The sequence below is a fragment of the Apteryx mantelli genome, chromosome 2 (assembly GCF_036417845.1).
Source record: "Apteryx mantelli isolate bAptMan1 chromosome 2, bAptMan1.hap1, whole genome shotgun sequence".
In the NCBI taxonomy this organism is placed as follows: Eukaryota; Metazoa; Chordata; class Aves; order Apterygiformes; family Apterygidae; genus Apteryx; species Apteryx mantelli.
The window spans coordinates 63,914,213-63,934,285 of NC_089979.1; the positions used below are offsets into that span (position 1 = coordinate 63,914,213).

Here is a 20,073-nt window from a genome sequence, read left to right on the forward strand (position 1 = left end):
CACGGAAATGGAATTTTCATATTTATTTTATTAAAATTGCTTTATTTCCTGTTTTGTAATATGGCCAGATTCATGCTGCCTAGTTCATATTCCAGTTCTTGAATATGAGCAACTTGCAATACTGTTGCTTCCTCCTAACAAATTTCTCTATGAAACTATTTGAAGAAAAGATATGCTATTATGTTAATCTCTTCCCTGTCCTTCATAGAAGGCTGTAAATAGGAAATGCAATAGCATTAACTTGCTGAATTTGATGCAAAGACATTCCCTATTTCTGGGAATAATCACTCTGAGGCCAATAGAACTGCCATAGCGAGTAAGGATTTGCAAGTCTGCATTCTGTTTTTTCTTCCCCATTTAATCTGAATCTCCTCTTACTGTGCTGTTTGGCATAGTATTAAGAATTATTGTACTATACTTATTTCCTTAGTGTGACTTCGTTCTTGTACCACAGAAAAAAGTTATTGTAAATACCTGTTCTGACCAAAGTCTGTCATCAGAAGGGTGTTTTTTCCCACCAACTATTAGTTGTCAATTACTTTTAAAGCATCAGTTTTATATCGATAATTAAATCAAAGACAAATGATATATTTTGAAATTAAAATAATAAATATTTTAGTTCTAGCTAGCACATCTAACATGAACTACACATAAAAATTCAAATTTATATTTCTTCATTTCAAAATGTGATTTGTATTATAATATAGAGTTAATTCTCAACCAATCAAAATGACTGAACCAGATTTAAACAAAAGAGCTTGCTAGTACTAGCCCTATGGTTAACACAGAGAGATGATATAAATTAAGTTATGGAAATTAGCCGGCCTCTGCCCATGATTAAGGGCAGAAAGACTGGAGCCTATAGAACGGAGTTTCATACCATAGAGAATCTGTGCAAACAGCTGATGCAGAAAATTATCAGGATAAAAGCCCTGGCTGAATTTAAAAATAGAAACAAAAAAACCAATCTTGGACGTTTTTGGGAGCTGGACATAGAGGTAGCTGGCCTTTTAAGAGGTCTGAGAATGGTAATAATCAGGAGTACTGAGGTTTCAAACAAGATTTTAATAAACTCCAGTTTCCAGACTTCCCTGGGGTTCTGAGGAACTCAGTTCAGCTGGTAAGAATTTAATCGGTATACTGCCTACAGACAATGTTCAAGGGAGAAAGCAGCCCCCAGCTCCGTTCTCTTGCTTGTGTTAACTTTGTAGGCTACGTAAAGGAAATGTAACTTTTGGTGCTGGTGTCAGGAGAGAGGACTCCACATAGATAGGGAGCCAGACAGTCTCTAAAGCAGACTCCAACTTGTAGATAACCAACTTGTGGAATATGGCCCATTACCATCTCTCAGCTCTCTTAACCTGTTTAAATCACTTAGGGTCCAACGCGGCAACGAATTCTGCAGGAGAGAATTCTCCAGCACCTGCACAGGGCTTGGGGCACATTAGCCCACGCTTAAGGACTATGGGACTGTAAAGGTAAATGGTTGAATTATACTTAGGTATTTAAAGGTATACAATTAGTATCAAACATTATTTACAATCTTCTGTTTTGCAAAGTCTTAAAGTTTGGGTGTCCATAGCAAGTGACTTCAACAACCATTGAAAGACACGGCTACTCACAGATGAGAAGCTTTTGGCAGAAGAGTAGGGCAGAAAGCTAGGTGGGATGGTGGAGGTGGTACATTGGGGCATCCAAGAGGTATGAAGGCCATGTTTCCAGGAATATAGCTGTTTTAAAAAACACTACATCCATGCTGTTCACGGTTGTACCACATTAAGAAGTCCAGCTATAGGATGGGCTTATGCTGCATGTAGTTTTTTTGTGTTGTTCTTTGGAACGACAAACAAAATGCAGTCAACAAAGACAGCATCCTTTTATATGTATAGGCACTATCAGAGTAGTGCAGTGAAATAAGGTTCAGATCTAAAATGACCACTGATCATCAAGTTAAAAATGTGTGAAACAGTGGGACCTATGAATTATGCAGACCATCCTCTTGCCTTCTTCAACCCCAGAGGAGAGCAATAGCAGAAAACTTCAATTCCAGACTGTCAGGGCCGTGAAACAAAGTGCTGTGGAAGCTGTTTCCCCCTCCATACCGGGATTCCCAGAACTCCTCTTAGAGCAAGGCAGTGCATCCATCTGTCATCCTGGCTTTTCTGTTGTGCAACATCTCATCAGCCTCTGGGAAAAAAAAATGGTGTTCATTTTTCTAAGGTCTGTACCATTATACACCATTTGTAGCAATATTACTCCTCTATTGCATTAATAATTATTTGTTGCCACAGAAAATTAAACATAGTTCTAGAATAATAGTCTTGGAAGTTGGATTCAAGTTTGCTTCTATTTGTTAGTCTTGTCTAGGTCTGCCATATCCCATATCACAGCATATCAGATGTTCTCATACCCTAAACAATTAACTAAAGAATAGAAATCGTACATACATAGATATTGTGTATATGCACACACATATACATAGCTGTATACATACATGCATACATATATAAACTTACATATATACATTTACATGACACCATCCTGGCATTTATTCCAGAAAAACTCTGAAGAAGAAATTGGAACACTTGAATTTTCACTTAAAATCAGTGAGCTTGATTTCAAGTGAAGTGTGAAAGTACTCTTTTTGTATTAGATAAATACACTTGTTAATTTTTAAATAATGTCTTAAAAGACTAAAAAATGTGGCAGTAGGCTAAAAGCATGGAGAATGAATAAAATAATAAGATGCTGACAGTAGCAGCTGAAGGCATAGAGAGATCAGCAGCCTGCTGAGACTAACAACTAATCAGGTCACCATCTGCTTAGCCTTTGAAAAGGGAAGATTAGACTTATTCATTTCATTATGGTTTTTCTTTTCACATATCCAGCCACAATTTCTCCCAGGAAACTTGTCTTTGACTCCTGAGAGTTATTCCTTTCTGAATATGGCATTTAGGTTTGTCTGGCAAAATGTTCTAAAACACTTTGCTAGTTGAGGATGACCATACCCCCATGTTTAAATGGGAAAGACTGTGCAACTGTGGCCTTAGTGGTGCCGCAGGAGCACGTGCCACAGTGGTCAGTGCTGGGGAGGAGCTGCAGCCCCCCTGGTCCTGCTGCAAATGTCCACCTGCAAGTAACATGGAAAGTTAAAATACTGATGCATGAAAAGAGTTTGTAATGCAATATTCTCATTTTGTATATCCTGTTTAGTCTCCCTGTCTTATCTCTGTATTGCACATCGCTAGGGTGTGAAGGGTGCCTGTGTCTGCAAAACTCACGTGTACAACTTCCATTGCTGTGTGCCACTGGGGACAGACTGTCTATCCCCTCTGCTAACGGCAACACTTACTGCCAGTTATTTTCCACTACTGGATTTTCTAAGATCCTAACAGCCATGTGCAGCTTTTCATCCCTTCCCCTTTCCTCTTGCTTTCTCAAATGCATCTGTTTTAGAAGACTTTTCCTGTAGAAAGATGGAATTAGTCAGAACATGCGTGCATGTATCAGTTGTGGTGCAAGCTACTCTCTCACAGGAAAAAAGTGTGGAAATTCTCCAATAAAACCTTTTTGCAAGCTTTTTGCAATTTTTTCTTTCAGTTAAGGTATGGGCATGAATTAAATATGTATATTTTTTCTTAAAGTGATTAGAAGTCATTTAGATATTTCTGCTGGTATGTGCCAGTACTGTAAATTCTCATCAAGCTTACAGAAGGAGAATACACGGGGGCAGTAGCCCCTGACTGGCCCTGTGGCACGTGCATTTGGGTAGAGGCTCTTTTGACTCTTTTGGCCAGACTCAAACCACTGGAACTCAGGAAGGAGCCTCTCGTCCCACTGAAAAAGAGAAAAATCTTCATGAAGAAACTGAATAAGTCAGAAGCAGGTTAAAGCCAAATCTGGAAAAAATAAATTCATTTCCAAGGTAAGGTTTATGTGACATTTAAATTCACATTGAATTTTGCTTAATTAGTGTTATGCTCTTCAGCCAAAATGGCAAGTTGCTGGTTTCTAATGAGGTAAGTGAAAGAGTCCCTGACTGTAACGGGCTTTCAAACACACCTTAGGATCGGCAGCTCCTGCAAATCTTTCCAAATGATTCTGTAACCCACGTGGCAGGAGTTGTTTTTGATGGAGGATGATGAAGGTGGTTTCTACTTACTTTACTTACTTTCACACCATTTTAAAAATTGCAAATACTATCTGAAAGCATGCATATGCTTTATTATATCATTCCTGCCAGGCTCTTTGTGTGAAACTTGTCATGTTACACTTAAACTCTTCAAGGCAGGAACAACTGCTGTATTTCTTTGTGGACCTAAATTAAATAGGTATTTAATAGTGCTTGCAAAAATGTAACAAGGCGCAGAATTTGGATGCTATTTGCTAGCAAACTTTACCCATAGGGTGAAGAAAAGCCAACAAAACCTTGCTTAAGCTTCAGAGTAAACTCCACAAAAGGTGCAGGCCGTCAGCAAAGAAAAACAGTCATGTCCTTTTAATAATAAGCATTTGAGAATTTCAGTGTGTAACTATGAAATGTTTTCCATAAACCCAACAGTTTACATGCTTTCTGGTTTCAGTGGATGTGTAACTCTAATTTGGTTTGGATGCAAATGCCAGGTGGATGAGATACTGTGTTACTGAAGATGAAAAATAACCATTAAATCTGTATTGTAGTGTGGCTTTCTCTCAAAGCTCATTTCTGATCTGATCTGATACCACATTAAATCTTGAAGTTAATGTATTGATGTATAATGTACCAGACTTGATATTTATATTTGAGATATTTGTCTTTCACAGACTTGCTTTGTGGGTTTGAGAGAGATGAATTATACAGTGGCAGAACTGGAAATACTTGAAAGCTGGACATCTTTACATGTAACAGATAATACAGTGTAATAAATGACTCTTTCATTTTACTGCAATGAATTACCTTTTTTATTAAAAAAAATGCAGTACAAAAAAACCAAATCCTTGAAGATTTGGCATTGTCAGTCTCCAGACAGATTTATACATAGCAGTACTTAAAAGAAACCAGACATTTTGTATATATGCGTGAATAATACTGATGTTGCTACCTGTCTAAAAATCCTCTGAGTGGACTGTCACTGTGAAATAATGGGAAGTGCCAGCCAATTGCATGTTTCCTCTCCTTTAATGCAGTTAAAATTCTTTTTCTTTTTTATAGCTGTTAAAAGAATTCAAAGGTCATGCTAGCTATCTCTTTCTGTCTGTGGAGCTGAAGCAGTTTTCTTCTGAATTTGGAATTGAAAGAGTAATCTTTAAGAGAAATTGGAAAATTTTCAAAATTATGTGTTCCCGACATAGAACCTTCTCGTGTGAAGAAACACGTATAGTGGTGGATCCTTCATATTAATTTCATGTAAGTTTGTATCACTATTTTTTACATTTAGAAAGTCAAAAATTAGTAATACGTTACAGAAAATAGTCTTCTGTGCGTTACTACTTTCCTGACAAGAGAGCAAGCTCCATATGCAAGGTTACCATCACCAATCCGCCAGCAACCCTAAAGTTCCAGTGACTGCTTCAATCGATACCGTTTCATTTAATTATGGTGGAATGACCAATAAAAGCTACCAGTTATGGCAAGTACATCCTTTCTCAAGCTTTCGTTTGATTAAGGATACTGAATGTTGCAGTCATGTGCTCTACTGCTCCGTTTGCAGTACTAATGACCATTAGTCTACAGTTTTGATGAACTCTTCCCTCCTCAACTGGACTGTGGGTTCTTCACCCACAATTAGCTCTAAGATAGTCCAGTAGACTATCTTAATATGGGATTTTCTAAATGCAACAGCCCTAAACGTTAACAGACATGGTCTGTGGATCAAAAATCTGGTTGTCTCATACAAGCGAACCTCGTTGTTCGGCAGCAAGGAAAGCAAGGCCCACAGAAACACAAATGATGTCTCCCACTTTGTTTGTATATATTTTGTATTGTGCATGCAAATGTTTTTAATTGCTTGTGCTGCTTGTCCTACAAGAATTGTCTTACATAACCACTTATTAATACTTATTTTTGTGCTATTGACTAGTGAGCATATTAATGTAGCCAGCCAATTGTCTACTGTTCTATGCAGTCAAATATCATACATATAATTGTTGCACACTTCTCTTACATCTTTTCAGCTGTACGGTAACTTGGCTTTAGAGGAATGTAATTTAAAATTATTCAGTATCTGACTAAAGAGACATGTCTGATTCCTCAATTGCCTCTGTGAAGACACACCCCTGCAAGTGCAGATATCAATGGCTTCAATGTTGCAGGCTTCAGCAGTCTGTTGCGCAGTGATTTGCAGGATCAGCACTTTCAAGGCTGTTGTCTTTTTTTCCTAGCAAAATTATGATCTGATGCTATTAAGCTTGGACTGCAAGCTTTAGAAGTCATCACCAGAGTGTATTTACCTTCAGTTTTAAAGACAACAACCTTGAAAAGTCCATATAAATATTGCCTTTCCAATAGAAAAGTTTTTTTTTTTTTAACCACAATGATGTCTTCTGTTACCAAATACAAAGGCAGGAGAGAGAAAGGTTAAGTTTCTAGAAATTCAGCTTCACTTCTCATAATGCACACCGTGTTCCTTGTATTTGAAAAAGAGGCTGACATGGTCCATGAAGGTGGAACAATTCCAGTTGGACTATCTAAGAATGCACACATTTATCTAATTACATTATACACGTTTGCTTAAGGGGGCCAAAAAGGAACAGTGAAAACCTTTCATTTAATTGCCAGTATACATGAAACAATTTCACCTAATAATTATTGCACTGAATCAAAAACAGATTGAAACAGAACATTGAGAAAAACATTAAATCCTGCTTTTCTCAAGTGAAAGAAAAGCCACCACTTGGTAAGTCTATTTAAGGGTTAGTTGTCTTTGCCGTGAGAAAAATATTCTGGAATGAAAAAGTAAACTTATATAGGTGTACACACACACACACACACACACACACACACACACACACACACACACACACGATGTTCCTGGTGTTTACAGCCCAGTTTGATGTTTTCTTATGGGTATAATTGCATAGCTGGAAGAAAACTACATGTAAATTTTCTCCAAAAATTTGCTAGTCTCAGAAATAATAATGTGGGTTAATAAACCCTCGTGGATACCTCTGTGGGCTACCCTATGGACACTATTCGGTGTCCTTTGGAGGGCCTGTCAGAGACATCACCTACATCATCATCATCATCATCAGGTTTCATAGTCATTGGGTTATTCTTCTAAGCAACTGTGGAAAAAACTCCCCATAATTTACAGTTGGTAGGTATGATTATTATGACAGCCTTTATCCTGCTAAATGACTGTGATATCCAGTAATCATAACGCTGTGCATGTGTTTTCTATACATAATTAAACACAGAATATTAAAACTCCATCTACTTTTCCCACCTAAGTTACACAGCTAACTAAAAGCCTGGTATTACTCTTTCCACAAGCAATATTTCTGGTGAAATCAGTATTTTGATGTGGAATAAATATAGTGATTGAGGAATCATTCCTAATGTCATATTTTAAAACTAATTTACACAGGTATATTCAGGTTGTGATAAATTTTAATCAGCATAAATATTTCAAAATTAAAATTATGTACATATCTGAAGTGGAACATTAAATGTTGGTATGACTGTAAACATTTAATAAATAAAGCTTAAAATAAAAATAATTTTTGTTACATATTATTTTCTCTTTATTAATATCTATTCTGCCTTAATTGCTGCTTCTGCAATACCAATGGCTCCCTCTTCAGTTTTTTTGTAAAAAATGTGGCTTCTGTCTTTTCATTTTCTACAGTTAAAAATATTTAAATTTATAAAACTTCAGCATCCACCCTGCCTACTCTCTCAGCACTTCCTCTCTCACTAAGTTGATGATACAAGAACTGCTAGATCAGATATGCTGTTCTAGATAATACAAATATTTAAATACAGATGTTACTTGAGGCCCAGTTCTATAAAAATACTTATGAAAATAAAAGGAACTTGTAAACCACAGAGAAACTGAGCTTAAGGGACATCAAAAGGTTGACTTATTAATTTTTTTCCATGTTGGGTTCTCCATTTTCATTCAGACAAGCTGCTCAGGTTGCAGTGATGGCTAGTGCGTGCTCATCCTCAAACCATTCTTACCTTCTCTAACAACCCACCACAGAATCTGCAACATTGTGCCAAAAGGCTAATAGATCAGTGAATGATTAAGTGGCTGTATGAAACTGCGACTTTGCAGGCCTAATTAGTAAGTCTGTGTATGCCTTTTATACACTGTATGACTGAAAAGTCAGTGAAACTCTAAATACATGTAATACTGGGTTCTCTTCTCCTTGCTCCAACAGCTCTGAAGAACACTAAATGATGTTTAACTAAAATAGTATGATCAACTAAAAATACTGTGCAATCAGAACATAAATGGTAAATCTGCATTTTCAAAATCACAGACTACCGGGGAAAAAAAGTGCATTCCACCACCGATGTCCAAAATGACTCAGTAACAAAGAGCAACCACAGTTCTTTAATTTTATATTCATAACATAACCTGGTTAAAAAAAAAAGGGAAAGAGTATTAAGTGTTTTAATGTTTTAGTTTCTTCACCAACAAATTGCTCCCCCCATCTGTTTCCCTTCTAAACTGCATTCTCTGAAAAATACTGAGAGAAATGCAGCTGTTTCCAAGGAGAGTTTGTATCAACACAGCTTCAGACAAGAATCTGGGTGAAAGATTAGTGTGCACTGCTGCATCTATTTATTTCATTCTTTTCTGCTCTTTCCTTTAAAACACCTATTACATGGATGGGAGCGGATCTTCACTGCCCGGCCCATGCTAAGTGAGCAAAGAGAACTGATTGTAAGGCACCAGTTTGTTTATTTTGCGTAAAATCCTAGGCGGCAGAAAGTTGTCAATGTGCGACCCACTGCCACAGACAACCGCGACAGAGGCCAGTCATATAAATGGCAAACAGGCCCCGGGCGCACCCGTGCAACCCATGCCCGGCGGCGGCGGCGGCTCCCAGCCCGGGCGACCCCCTCGGGGCTCTGCCCTCCTCAGAAGCCCCCAGGTCTCCCCCGGGGGCCGGGCAGACGCGAGCGCAGAGCGACATGGCGGCGGCGCGCGCGCGGCCCCGCCCTGCGCGGCGCAGGGCCGCGCGCGGCGACGGTTGGGCGCAGCCCCTCACGCCCCGGCGGCACTCGACGCCCCGCGCTCAAGTAGCTCCTCACGGCCTCCCGCCCAGGCCCCGCGTCACGTGAGCGGGCCTCACCCGCCTCCTCCCCCTCCTCCCCCCCACCCAGAGCTGCGCGCCTCGTTCTGAGAGTGACGCAAAACGGCGAATCTACGGCGCGCCACTTGTGACCAAGATCATCACAAGCGGAGGCGGACGGCTCCCCCCGTGCGGTAAGTGTGGCTTAGTGGGACGCGGCTGCTTAGCCGCCCCGAATGGTGGCCGCGGGTGGGCTATTGCTTCGGACCCCACAGGCGCCGCTTTTGAGGATAGCAGACCCCGGTTGGCCTGCAATCGGGTCAGCGTCTTCCCTCAGGTTTTTTGGGCCTCTGTGCTACCGTCGTTTTTTTGGTTTTTGTGGGCGGGCGGCCAGGAACGCTCTCCGCAGCCAATCCGGTCACTTGTCCCACCCCTGCTGGCCGCTAAGTGGCCGGGACCTCGAAGGCGGGAAGGATGTCCTGCGCGGCGATTGGCCGGCCCGGGCAGCCGGCCTAGGGCTTAGGTCTTCCTTTCCGCTCTCCTGCAGACGGCCGTGGGGGTGGGGGAGGAGAGCAGGGGAGCTGAGAGGGCGCGGGGCGCCCGCGCGGGAGGACGGCTCTTAGGCGAGGGGGGCGCGCACAGGCCCCTGCGCCGCACGGGGCGCGGCGCGCCCCAGCTATCAGCTTTGCGGTTCTGGCGAGGCGGGCGGCCTTCCCCAGCGGCGGTTTGCCGGCGCCGCTGTGCATGCGCGGGGAGGGGAGGGGAGGTGGGCTGCCGCCCCTCCCTCGCCAGGTGGAGAAAATGAGGGGAAAGTGGCAGGGGGTGCTGGCGTCATCAGCTGGGGGCCGTCATCTGCTTGCGCCGCCTCACGGGAACGGTAGTAGACACCGTCCTCTGCCGCCGGGCGGCGGCCGTTACGCATGCGCTTCAGCGGGAGACCCGCCGCCTCTCGCGCCAGGCGGCTTCTGCGCAGGCGCAGCGGGGTGGGGCGGGGGCGGGGCGGCCCGGGGGGCTTTGGTGCGGCTGCCTCACGGTGAGGGGCCTGGCCCTGGCAGGCGGTGGTGTGGGGCTGGACCCTTGTAGGCGGGATGGCGTGTTTTTCGGAGTTCTTTTTTATTTATTTATTTTTTGGTGTGTGTGATAGAGCTGTGCCGTGAAAGCTTTTGCTGCTCAAGAAAACCACTTTTCTTTATTTTTCTCCCCTCTTTTCCCAAAGGTCATTTTAGTGTAAGTGGGGATGAGTCTGAAAACCTGTGCTGTTGGGAGTGGGTGACAGTACATGAAAACAGTTCTTCCTGCAGGAGCATTTTTAACAGTTCTTGCAAGTAATAAAAATAAGTTTAGCCATTTTCCCTTTACTGTGCTTAAATCATCAAACAAATTGGTCTCTGAGTCTCAATTGCTTAATAGGACCTTCTGATTTTCAATATGGTTTTGGAGCCTGTTAGAGTGGAGTCAGAAAAGCAATTTCACATAAATACATAAATTTCACATAAATTTTTGAAGAGATGTGCATCTTCTCTAGAAAATTTGTGAACAAAACAGGTGGCTTTAAGTTTTTGTTCAGGTTTTAGGTGGCCTTTCAGGGAAAAGATACTAACTTGTTTAATCTGACTTGTTATGATAAGCTTCCTGATGCACCATCACATATTTGATAGGGCCTCTGAACCACAAAGTTCATCTTAAACTCTTGTGCTAGTAAAGAAGAAAGGAAAGGGAAAAAGCATTTAATTATGATCTGCATGCTGTAGTTATTGGTGATCTCAAAATTCACATACTCGCTGTTTTTGCCTGTCCCCCCTTTTTTTTTTTTGCCTTTGAGTAGTTGTCTTGATGTGAACTTGTAAGACCTTGTGTTTTTCATGTATCTATCATACTAAGCATGATGGTAACACCTAGGGAGTAATAAATAATGGGGTTCCAAAACTGCAAGGGTAGTGGTAGCAAGAGTGATTTGCTGGTGGTGCAAAACAGTAATAGACTAACATATAATTTAAACAGTGGATGTAACTTGCCCTGATTCTTACCTTAATAATCTCAAGGTGTGGCCTTTAAAGACTGTAAATTTTCTTTTTCTGATCTTATATCAAAACTTGAGTAATCAAAGATGTTTGCATGAGGCTGGAGCTTTGGATGTTGGGATCTATATTTTCCCCAGGTCACACCTCTCCATGAAAGATGAAGACAATTACAGGCTACAGTTTGGTCTCTCCTGCAATCTCCTAGACTGTTCACAGCAAGTTACATTCATCATAGAGGTAACAGTACAGTCATTCCACCCTTATTTCATAAATTATTTCAACATGGACATATAATCAGATTGTAGCTTTTATATATAATATATGGAGCCTGGCAGTAATTGTATAATCCATACGCTTAAAAAAAAAAAAAAAAAAAAAAGTCAAATGCACTGATGTGACAGCACAATGATGGAGTGTGACTTTTTCAGTATGTTCAAACATGTCAGTTTTATTAGCATTTTGGGAAATGTAATTCAAACGACCTGAGTTAAAACACTGATCCAATCCTTTACTATCATTCTTCTGTAGGAAATACTGTATGCTAATAGTATCAATAATTTCTAATTTATTTGCATGAAAGTTTTCTGTGTTGGAAACTTTCTAAAACTTAAGCTTTGTTGCCTCCTTTCATAGGAAAAAATATTATTTGAAGAAAGAATATGGGTGAAATAGATTTCACTCACAATACTCCATTAAAACCTTCCATAATGAAGAGCAGCATTTTTGTATTAGTGTGTCCAACATTAAGAAAAACATAACTTTACATCTCTTAATTTTTTTTGGTCTTTTGAATATATAGTTTTGTGTTTTTGTGCATGAGATAAAGTTTATGGACAAATCAATACATGAAAAATGGCTGAACTGAGATTGCTGAGCAGATCCTACATTTTAATTTCCTAACATGGTTTAAGATTTAAATATTCTCTCTTTTATGGGGGAACAAAAAGCTTGCATTGGATGACCCATCACTCAAATAAAAAAGGTTAAAGTTATGTCTGGTCTAGTTATTCATTCAAATAAATGCTCTATTATTATGGTGCATATTAAAGTTACTCTATGTTCACTTATATTGCGCATCTTGGAGTACAGGGTATCTCTTTGAATGTGCATATCACCCAAAAAGGAGCAGAGTGGAAGACCTGATGACATAATTCAACTAACTAGACTGGCTGTTACTCTTTTGGAGACTTTTTTAAAAGGGTTATGGTAGTAGAGGAAGATTAACTGTTCAGTTGTCCTCCAGACAGCTACCAGACCTAGTGGCCTCTGCTGTTCTGTTTTAATATAAAAGATTCAAATAGAAAACAGTACTTTCATTTTGACAAGTCAACAGCCAACCAGCTGAGCACTCTTAGTTACTCTGCACCAGAAGGGTATTGCTTTGTGTTGGCCTTGGCATTTTGAGGCAGCAGCAGTACTGGCTGAGTGCGCTACACAGGGTGCAGCTTGCCAGTAGCACAGACTTTAAAGTACTGCTGCCCACTGGAAATGACTGGAGTGTAATGACCAAAACAAATGACAGCAGTTCTTGGTGAACACAAAAACGTGTAACAAATAAGCCTCACTTGTGATGTTTAGTGCTAATGAAAGGCATAGCATTAACCCTGGATGTCTTTGGGAGAACAAAGTAGGAGTCAGGCTACACAGAAGGTTGCATAGCAAACCTTCAGGTCTGGTCTGGGGTGTCCATGTTTTAATGTGACATCTCTCTGCTACCACAGAGTGGTTTGGTCTGTCTGCATTTGCAATGAACTGTCTTACACCACTAAATAAAAGTTTCTGAAGGTTTAAATAACTACACCTGTTTTTCTTCTAAACCTGTCACTTTTTGTGCCTGTGCTAAGACACAAATTCAAAATACTTATTAACCTATGTGTATAAAACCAGTTAAGAAACAAAATGTGTAAAGACATTGTTCTTGTCAGCTCTAGTTTATTGCTGGAGAAATTCCAAAGGCTTCCTTTGCTTTGTGGGAAGAAATGGTGTATTTAAAATAAAGGAACTATACCTGTCTTGATGCTCTGAAGTTACCATTTCTGGTGATCTTGTTTCCAGCTGGTGCTGTTTCTGCCATCTGCCAGAGAAGTTTCTATAATTACTGAAAAGTGTACAGCCCATTCTATGTATTTATGTTAAATGTATGGGGGGGTTCTTAATTTATATAATTCTAGTTCCTCAACACTTGAAGACTAAAGAAGGTTGCATCCTAAACTTGTTAAAAAGCAGTAAGCTATAGCTTTAGACTAAAATGAAATCTAGTTACCTTCCTTCCTCAATAGAAAAAGGAAAATTACTAGTAAATGCAAGCAAATTCATGCACTTCTTTATAGAGAAATAACCCTAGTGCCATTTAGAAAAAGGCAGTGGTGATATTCCAAATATAAAATGCTTATTTGCATGACTCATGACTGCTTTACAATCATACATTAACAGTTGTTGATTGTTTTTTTGCTGTTTGTTCCACAGCAGGCTGATCTTTTCTCTGAGTAGTCTGGCTTACTACTGAACTACAGTAGTCTGTGACTGTATGGGTTATACTTATCTGGGATAGGAGGCTGCAAATGTTCTTGGTTTGCTTGTTTAGAGGCATAAATTGTAATTGCCTCTGTCTTTCTAAGCCTCAAAATACAAGTTTGTGTGTGTGGCATATGTAATGGCCAAGGAGGAGGCTCTCAAGAGTACTAAGGGTTGCTGATCTAGACGTAAACACTTCTAGATTACTGGTTTTCTACAAATATACATATAGATGTTTTCCAGGCTGGTATTTCTTTTTCTCATTATAGTCAAGAAGAAAGTTCATTGTTGTGTTTAGCCACCATCTTTAATTGTTATTGCAAAAGAGTATCTCAAAATATAGGAACAAACATTTAAAAAATACATTTAACTATGTTACTGTTTGTTAAAAATTCACTGCAATTACAAGGTGTAACAAAACTCATTATCCAAAGTCATCAATTTTTATAGAAATTATTGTTTCATGTGATATTTTTATTTTGGGATTTATATATAATGTGGTATAAAATATTTTTGTATATATAATAAAGGTTTGAAAAGCATTGAGGCCTTCAGGAGAGTTCTAATTAAAACAAAGAAACTGTTCTCGTATCATTTGGATTGCCTTAAAAGCTCCAGTAAGCCTTTATTCTTTTATTGTATATGTGAATTCTCTTTTAAGATGGGTTTTTCAGTTTGGGCTTGCTCTGGAAGCTTTTGTGGCCTGCCCCTCTTTCCATTTTGTGTGGGTTAGTGGTTGGGTTGGTTGGTTTGTTTGCTTTTGGTAAGTCAGGGGCATATCTACATTTGCTGTAAATGTGTGAGATGCAGTCCATGCTTGGTTGATTTTAAGACATATTTTTGTCATACCTACTTTATCTATAAAAATGATATGTAACATGCTGGCATCATCCACTTGTTTGAAGGAAAAGTGTGAGCAGGGATGACTTAGCTGTCTTGGTTCACGTGAGGCAGCCTCAGACTTACTGCTCAGATGCTGCCTGGTGTCTCTGCTCCTTTTTGGCAGGTTTGGTGCTTCTAGGAATCATTGTATCAACTATAACCTGTGTTTGCATTGGCTGAATAATGTGTACAGTAAGCCCAGAGCTTGCTAAGAAGTGCCGGGTTTACTGCATACGGGCTGCCCCTGCACGTAAGTCCCATGTGTCCTAAAAGCGTCAGATTTACTGGTGTGTGTGCATGCTGTGCGGCATGTGGGCAGGAAGCTCAGCACTTCTGAGCAGCATGGCTTACTTTCATGTGCCACGCAGTATACGTGTGCATCTTTCTCTCTGCGAAACGCAGTTTGGAAATACAGCACTTCAGCATTTTGCTGTCCCATGTAGTCTATTATAGTAAGAAAGGAATGCCTGTTGCATGCTTAGCTTCCATTGAATGTTGCAATAATACATTATATTCAAGATGAATTATCCCCAATGCTTGGAAAAAGGATAGCAAACTACAGAAATTCATTAAAGGAAAAATTACACTCTCTCTCCTAGTTCCTTGCACCTTCTGCAGGGGTATATTGACATGGGATTTGGGACTCTGGAGGTGCAGAAAGCACAGGAAAGACTGGTGTTTGTGTTTTCTGTTAGATTTCTGTTCTTCACTTCCTGTTTTTAATTTCTATATATGTACCTATATCTAAAAAGGAAAAAAAAAAATCCAGTGAAATTAAGGCTGTTTCTTTTCATGCTGCCCATGTGAGGCAAATCTTGCCTAACTGGACTTATTCCTTAAAGGGAAAAGGTTCTTACCTTACGTAGGATAAATTGAATAGGAAATACATTTATGAAAAGTCAACATGGAAAAAAAAATCCAAAAGCATCCATAAGCTGCAGCTTGTTTGTTTGTTTTGGCAGCAACAGAATAAAGTGCAATGAATACTAAAAATTACTAGTTTAGTATGTGTATCCTTTACTGGGCACAGTCTGATTGTTACAAGTCAGAGATAATTTTTTTTTGATTGAATCCAGTGCTAGCATAATATCTAAGTTCAAAGATGCAGTACATAAAAATGTTTTATGAATGTTGTCTTCAAAATCTGCCAACTTTTCTATTGTTTTCAGTTTTATTGGTATAACAATGGAATGATTTGAATTACATTTGTGTTTTTTCTCCCTGTTGTTCAAATTTTCATTTTAAATTATTTACAAGTCTGAGGCTTGAAGATGAGAGCCTAATGAATACTTTTAAAAATAAACCTTCTTCTTTAAACATGCTATGCTTCGTGTTTTGAATTTAACACAAGCCTTAATGAATAGTTTCCTGCTTACTCTCATCTTAGAATTTATGAGCTGTCCTATTTACAAGTTTTACCTATGCAATGGAAAGATAATTCTTGTTTACCTTAAATGAAAAGAACTGTTCCTGTTAACAAGCTTAAACTACTAGGGCTACTACTATTAGGGCTAATATAAGAATAAATACAATGTCAAACCTTTTAACAATTCCCAATCTGAAGGTGCAATATTTAGTTTTTGGGCCTTTTTCCCCACTGCATTCCATGTAAGAATCCAGACTCCTGTGTTTTGATATCTCAGGAACATATCAAGTTAATAAAATTTGTTTAGGAAGAAACAGGGGCCTATAGGTCCCTTCCTCACAGGAAGCAATTTCCTATGTTGGTGTAATTCCTATATTGGTGCTCATGTAATGTTGGTCCTTGTTGCAAGGCTTTGGATAGGTCGCAGAAGTATGAAAGAACCCTGCTTATTTTGTGTGTGTGTGAGGGAGATGTTTTTTCCATAGTTAACTTTGTTTAAAAAATTAGTAGAACTAGCAGTATTTGCTTTATTTTGAGCGTACATTAATGTAATTTAATCAGGAAGGAAAGAAAACCTGGGACCAGAATTTGATGTTATTTACCTGAATATAAATTGGAATATCTCCATTTAGTTTAACAGAATTTTTTCAATTTGTGTCAAAATGACTAAAATCAGAATCTGACACAAGCACTCCATCTCATAATTTGGGCATATAAAAAGGAGAAAGCCAGAATTTTTTTTTTTTTGGTCCAAATTTAACCCCCCAAAACAGTGCCTAGTTTTAGAGCAGAGGTTTGGAAATACAGTGTTACTTGTACCAGGAACTTTGTGGATAGAGATTGTATGAAAATGCATCCTTTTTAGTCACTCGTGATTAGACTTTAATTGTCAAAGCTACAGATTTGTTAATTTACTTGAGAGCCATTCTAAAACTAGATAGGTAGAAAATTATTAACAAGTATTTTATTTCACTTGTTTGTGTGTGCCTCTGATCATACCTACAGCCAGGGGTATGTGGTCTGTGTTCCCTGTCGGATTTTCTTCGGGCCGCCCAGGGAGATTGCAGCAGGACGGCAAACTGGGGCAGGAGAGGAGAGGCACGTCAGTCTGCTGTGGAGGTCTCGTCATGCCACTCCAAAGCAGACGCCTGATGAGAGTGAAGGAGCTCCGTCTCTCAAAACCCAGGGCTCGCTCTTGCGTACGAGATTGCTGGGTGCAATAGAAGGCATTTGGAGAGGATGAGTAGAAACCTGAGAGTGCATTTTGCCAGCTCTGTTCAGACCATTCAGTTTCTGTGGGAAAAAAAGATGCTGAGCTTTGCAGATGGGGGTTGACTCAAAGGAATGTCTATATATGTTTTTTCCCCTTCATTCATGGTATTATTATCGTAGATATTGCTGGTACCAGTACAGTGTATTTTGGGGTACAGTGTAGAATAAACTTTGTCAGAGACGGGTAACTTTTATAGTTTGTATGCAAAGAGTGTATCATTGGGTAGATTTCTTTTAGGGGTAAGAGGAGGCATGTAGGTAGAAGTATTACATTAGACCAACGAATACAGATGGAAAAGTAGGCAAACTTTCAGACACACAAGCCTTTATTCAAGTCCGCTTCTGATAGCAAGAGAATTAAATTATACTTGAAATGGGGGAAAAAAATTAATCTTTGACATTTATGTTTAAATGTTGGATGGCAGTGCAGAAACGCAAGGAGTGTGTCTAATTTTGGGGTCAAATAATACTTTATTTATGCATTTGTTGCAAGTACTCAAAGGTCAGTAGTCCTGTAATTATAGAATTTTGGATGAAATCTAATCTAACTGACAGTGCTGAAAAAACTTGAATTGATGTCAGCATGGCCATGGTTTCATCTTGATGTTTATTTTTTAATTATTTTTTCATTCTTGTAAAGTATGTTTCTAAGCTCAGTGGTATCTGTTTTGGGAGAAGAGACCTACTTTGCATAATATTTAAGTTTTGTTTGAATAAAACACCTAGATGGCACAGAGAGAGAGAGAGAGAGAGAATGGTATATTCCCTGAAATAAAACTGCAGATGGATTTTTTTTTTTTTAATATAAAAGAAGATGTTCTGAGTGTTGGAATTGTCTAAACCATCAGAATTGCCAAGCATAAATAATTACATAATTTCACACTTTCTAGTGAAGTCAGAACCTGATTAAGAAGTTGACAGCCCGAGAGAGTCCGCTCTTTGACAGTGATGTCTGTATTTCCTAAATTTGTAGAAACTGAATCTTGGAAAACAGACCGAGGTTTAAATCATTTACTTTGAATGAGAACCCTCATTGACAAATGAAGAATATTCTTTTTCTTAAGGTTTGAAAACTAAATGCTTAGATACTTCAGCTTTTCCACTTTCAGGTAGCGTACATTTTGCTGATTCCAGGTCTTCTCACTGTTTTGGTCCTCTCTGTCTGTCAGTATGTTTGATGTTTATATTTCTTTTTTATTCCTTCTTCCTTGCTGTGCTTTTCTTCTTCCTTTTCTTAAACAAATAGATGATATGGTAATATGAACTCTAATAGGAAAAAGGCATTGTTTAACTCAGTTGGGGTACCACTAATCCAGTCACCAAATGTAATCATAACGCAGCATGCATTTTAATTATTAAATATAATGGAAACTTTGCATTTTAAATCTAGAGCTATAAACCACTTGTTTGAAAATGCACAGTTCAGCACTATGATTTTAGCTTATAGCGAATTACAGGGCAGTATTCTTTGACCAGTTATTATAAGTTGAAGATCAGTAGCATTTAGTGCTCATGTTAATTTTGAGAATACATATAGGAGTCACTGCAGGTCAAAGTGAAGCTCAGTCCAGTTTATTTTTAATCATTTAGTAGGCTGGTTGGATAAAGCAATGCAAAAATTATATAGATAATATAGAAATTCCAATCATTCCAAATAAGGATAACTTAAGGGAATATTTTCAAGATTAATAATCCCTCAAATTCTAGTACTTTGTAAAGTATGCTTTATTATTAAATGCCATCTTGTTGATGTTTTTCTTTTAAATATTTACTTTTTTGAAAAGTTTCACAAAGGGGTCCTAAGGCACTTTCAGTGTCTTTCCACTAAATAACACCGGAAGGGCAGAGCAAATAGTATGCGTCTGCTCATGTCAGGTCAATACATGTTTTTTCTAATGAATATATGTTTTTCTATAAATTCTAATATAAATAATGCTAATGGCTACCCACTATCTTTAACATTAAAAAAAAAAAGAAAAATACTCTTGGAGTGAATGTGGATTTTACTGCATCATCATGAAAACTTGTTAATCCAATGTGCATGTGATGTACAGGCTTGCAGCTCTGCTCTGTTCCCAGAAGTAGGGACGTAACATTATTGAGCAGCTCCAGTAGCCTTAGAGGGCATCACTGTCTCAAAAATGACTTTGATTTCCTAAAGGGAAGTAGAGACTGTACTGTTGTGTTTGTTTTTTTAAATTTTGTTTTGCTTTATATTTTAATTCTCCAAGACTAATGAGATTAGTGACTTGATATTCTAAGGAACTATGTAAGGTGGTTCAGTTTTCACTCTGGCTGTTGCAGCTCCCTCCGAGTTTTTTTCCTCTCTCTCTGTGTATTTACTCTATGTAAGAGATACAAGTGCCTAATTCGGAACTCCAGACCCACTTTGTGATCCAGACATTTAAAGCTTGACATTGAAATGCTCAGTAGTGCTTGAATTCCCTGGTGGATCTAGACTTAAGTCATTTGGGGCTATTGAATTTTGGAAATGGAGTGCAGATTTTTGTTCCAGAGTAGCACCCTAACCGCTAAAACATTTTCATTGTCTAGTTCATCCTTCATTTTTCCTTCATCATGTTCCTTTTGGGGATCAGTCATAAATGCCATGAATTGATAACTGATTTTACAGTTGCAGCCTTTGCTATTGAGTCTGATTGTTTTAAGGATACTCTTGTCATCAAGCACCAACTTTCTCAGTCTTTCTCTTGCTACTCAGTATTCATTTGTATTGCTCATGTACCTTTTTGTGAGTGTGTGGCAGGAGGCTATGTAGGTAATACCTTTCTATTA

General features: G+C 38.9%; 1 protein-coding gene across 1 annotated transcript in view; it reads left to right on the top strand.

Annotated features, from left to right (window-relative positions):
- The first annotated feature begins 11,471 nt into the window (after nucleotides 1-11,471).
- Nucleotides 11,472-20,073, top strand: part of ZNF407 (zinc finger protein 407) — a 350,480-nt gene continuing 341,878 nt past the window's right edge. The window contains exon 1 of the mRNA XM_067290762.1: nucleotides 11,472-11,483. The gene's annotated coding sequence lies outside the window, so the exon portion shown is untranslated. The remainder of the gene's footprint in view (nucleotides 11,484-20,073) is intronic.